This window comes from Arachis stenosperma, chromosome 10 (assembly GCF_014773155.1).
Source record: "Arachis stenosperma cultivar V10309 chromosome 10, arast.V10309.gnm1.PFL2, whole genome shotgun sequence".
NCBI lineage: Eukaryota > Viridiplantae > Streptophyta > Magnoliopsida > Fabales > Fabaceae > Arachis > Arachis stenosperma.
In genome coordinates, this window is record NC_080386.1 from 108,778,008 (window position 1) to 108,782,423 (window position 4,416).

At 30.9% G+C, this 4,416-nt stretch overlaps 1 long non-coding RNA gene across 2 annotated transcripts; it reads right to left on the minus strand.

Moving 5' to 3' along the window:
• Positions 1–622: 622 nt before the first annotated feature.
• Positions 623–4,173, minus strand: LOC130954742 (uncharacterized). 2 transcript variants are annotated; one of them, XR_009076400.1, is made up of 6 exons: positions 3,848–4,173; positions 3,016–3,096; positions 2,833–2,918; positions 2,268–2,371; positions 1,209–1,281; positions 623–884 (listed from the first exon to the last, which is right to left on the minus strand). It is a non-coding gene; the product is annotated as an uncharacterized LOC130954742 (long non-coding RNA). The 2 variants fall into 2 exon arrangements; XR_009076399.1 differs by lacking the exon at positions 3,016–3,096.
• Between the last annotated feature and the right edge of the window lie 243 nt (positions 4,174–4,416).

Sequence of the window (4,416 nt, forward strand, 5' to 3'; positions counted from 1 at the left end):
CTGAAACCCTGAACCTGACATTAAAGTTGTAGGAACTGTTTATTCTCACGCGGAAATCCACTGAAACATGAGGACAAGATGCGCCAGGTGCAGAGTCTTCCGCTCCGGTGATGGCTTCCTAAGGCACGACATTTTCATCATCCTTTGGCAGAAACTCTTCCACCAAAGTCATGCGTAGCTAATATATTTACTGGTAATTAGACATTAGCCGTCTTATACTCTATCGCTTAAAGGTTTTAGCGGCAATTATAACATTTGCCGATAAAAACTTTTTTAATGGTCGCAAAAAATATATAATTAGTAACGGCCATTTTCTTAGCAATTTATATGGCCACCAAAAGTAATTCCAAAATTACAACGGTATTTATTTTTAGCGGCTATTATTATTGCTACCAAAACTCATTTTACCGGCAATTTATATGGCCACTAAAAATAATTTTAAAATTATAATATTATTTACTTTTAGTTGCCATTACTATTGCCGCTAAAATCTTAAGACTTTTTTTAGTTATATTATACTCATTTTCTTAGAAGCATCGAACTATCTTTCTTTTCTAGAATCTCAATTATTTGTGCCAATAATTATTATTATTATTATGCATAATATAAATATACAACTTAATAACTATAAAATGAGAAATTTTATTAAACTCAAAATATTGATACACAAATTTATCTTGAAAAACAATAAATCATGTTATAAATCTAAAAAAAATAGTACAAGTCTATAACTATATTACATTAACTTAGGCTATAAACCAATCCCAATACAGATCCTAAGAAGCATTACCATGACATGAAGGGTTGTTGCACCAATCCAAATGCTTTTATTGGTCTTTTCTTAAAGCCAATAAAACCACTCTTTCGTGCTGTCAAACTGTAAACTATAAATAAAATATAAATAAGAAATTAATTAGCATGAATACATTATTAAATTATCTAGATAACTGTTAATATATTATTTATAATTCTTATAATAATTATGTGATGAAAACTATAACAATAATTTCTTAAAATTATATATAGTAAAATATATAAAATAAAATAAATTGTGCCACATTAAAAAATATATATTTTTCTGAGTCATTTCTATTATTTAAGAGAATAAGCACCTGCACCTTTATCAGTACAAAGCAAAAAGATTTAATAAATTTTCTAGTTGAAAACAATGAAATGAAACTAAAATAAATGAAATGAATAATGCTTACATGTTAAAGAAGGTTTGAAGCCTTGAATCAAAGTTCTGATCTGTAATTTGTCCCAAAATTCACGCAACTCGTTCTTGGTTATGAAGGAAAATACAGGATAATCCATCAATTAACACTTGACAAAGTAACATAAATTAATTGTAACAATAACAGAATAAGCTATAAACTTTATATGTGGGCATCTCTGCAATTTTGCTATTAATTGTAATAATTCTACTTGACACAAGAATAAGATGGCATGACATGACATCAGGATAAGCTACTGAAGCAAAGGAAGAAATGCCTCAGTTGTTTCTTTAGCACCGTATCATAAGCTTTTAAATGTGTGGACAAAGCTAGCTATCAGATACAAAAGGTTAATGCCAGAACAATATTTCTTATTATTATACCATTGTTATTTATTATTATTATGTAGTCTGATCAGTCACTATATTTTTCTATTCTATTCTCTCTTTGAAACAATTGTCAAAGCTTGAAATGCTTTTCTATTTTACATTACACTTTTTGTTCTATAAGGAATGAAGCCTCCCATTTTCTCATTCTGTTTCTGCATATGAGGCTATAGCATATGCATGAACATTGAGAAGGATTTGCATTCTTTTAATTAATGTTTTGTCATAGTTATATATGCTCCTAAGAGACCTTCATGTTACTGATCTTAACAACAGATTGAAGAAAGAGTGATAAAATAAAATGGGAAGTTGTAACATTTTGGATAAATCAAACTTTATTAAGAATAATTATAATATTTATCATATTACATGATACATGATAGCTATAATAATAAAATGCTAGAGAGCACAACTTGCGTACATTAAAAACACTACATCTAGATAAGCTACTGAAGCAAAGCAAAGGATAAGCAAAGTAGTTTGTTGTTAAGCATTTTTCAGCCATATCATAAGTTTGATTAAGCTCTTTCCACTTAATTATTGATTCTATAAAATTAGCTGAATTGAAACTATTGATCATATAATTTGACGTTTCATTCTCATACCACATAGCATTAGAATGAAATGGATAATTTATTGCATGAAGGCAAAAATCAATGAACCGTACCAAATTACCAATTCCAATTCCATTGTTGCTTAAAATATTTTGCAGTTCGGCTCTTTGGAGAGTATTGACAGCAAATCCTATCTCTTTCAAGGTGGCAAAATTATCTGGCATGTCATTTGAATACAAGTTTCATCAGATTTCCTCCCAGATTTTGTTCCCAATTTTCAATTGCCATTTCTCACACTAATAGTGTCAAATAGCCATCAAATTATGAACAACAAAATTGATTGACACAAGACATTAATAAGAAAGAAAATGAAAACGATAAACAATACAAAATTAATTAGATATTTGACAAAAAGATGTACAAGGACATCTAAAATTATTCTAATGAGCAGAGTGAAATGTGAGATAGGAATGCCATAATCTTGTTAATTCTAGTTTGGCATTGTCACACACTAAACATGCCATAAAATAATACCTAATTACAAAACAACTGCCTAAATATTTATAAAAGACAAACTAATAAAGAGTATTGTAATAAACAAACTTCCAGATTCACAATAAAAGGAATGAAACAGGTGGTATAGAACATTTTCCAGCCTCACATCAAGAAAATACTCACCTTTAAAAGGCCTAGATATGAGGAAAAGGATATGCTGCAGTGACAAAACTGGGGCTAGTAAGGGAACTAACAAAGCAACATCAAACCTGCCAACGGAAAGGGAGCCATGTTAAAACATAACAAATGATTAAAATGCATGGAACATCATTATGATAAGAGTTAGGTAGGAGCAACTGTATATACCATAGGCGGAAGGGCAAAACTAAAGCCCGTAACACAAGTGCAGCATCTGAACAGGAAACAACAACAAAACAAACAGATATCCTGTACAACATGGAAGTAAGTTTGAGTTTTTTTTTCCCTCATGAAATTATGTTCAGAGTTCAGCTAAAATAGAATCAAGTAACAAATTGGTGTTTCTTCTACCTGGAACCCACACATTTAATAAGAAAAGTAGTAACAGCAAGATATCTCTAGTCATCCTCATGTTTATCTTTGTATTTTTCGATATTGATTATGGATAACTCAATTCTTTTTCTGTTTCTTGATGGAGTAGACACTTTTAAGTGAAAGAGAAACCTGTAGTTTCAATATTGATTATGGACTAGTTCTCTAGTTTTGAATAAGCTCTAAATTAGTTCAGAATCAGTCCATCTAATTTTTAATTAACTCAGAATTGTTATCCATTTTTTGAACTTGCATCCAAGTATAGGGATGATATTCTAAAAATCATAGAATTAGAAAAACCACAAAATTAGAAACATTGTTATATTCTGAGCAATAATGCAAACATAATCTTAATGAAACTCTACAGAAAGCATTTCAAACAATTAAAATTAGGATCTGAAATCCAAATATAAACAGAACAAGAAAGCAAGAGTGGCGGATCAAGCAAGCAAGAACGGAGAAAATTGAGCAAACAAAAAATTAGAATCTGAAACATTTCGATTTCAGCTTGATCCTCTAGATTCATTAGGATCAAGCAAGCAAACAGAGCAAAAGTAATAATACACAGAGAATCACAGGCTTCTAAATATTGTAACCTAGATCAAAAAAATAAACGGAGAAGACCTACCGGCAGCGACGATCTTGTGCGTCTACACGCAAAAATGGCGGCGGTGCAAGCGGCGGAGGTGTGGTGTTGTGACAAGAGCAGCAACGGTGGCTAGAAGACCTTGGCAACGTAAATCTGAGATGAACAAATGATGATAGTGATGTGGATCAAAGGTAGATCAGATGGAAATGAGGTCCAAGGAATAGGATGATGGAGGCAGCTGTCGGCGATGGCAAAGGTTACGGCGGTGGTGATCGGCGGTGGAGGAAAGTACACGAATTAACCAGATGTTAATACTTCTCTTCCTTTTCCGTTTTTCAATTTTGATTTAGGATAATAAAAAGAAAGTAATAATAAAGTTTAGTGGCGATAATGATACTGGCCACTATAATAATTTAAAAAAGTTAAAATTACAAATAATAAAAGATAATAATTTTCTGGCAATAGTAATAATGGCCGCTATAACATATAGTAATAATGGTAAATATATAATTACTGTAAAAACATAACTTAAACTAAGGAATTAGTGGCCATTATGTTATTGCCACTAAAAATTTGTCGCTAAAACGTATTTTTTTTGTAGTGCGCAA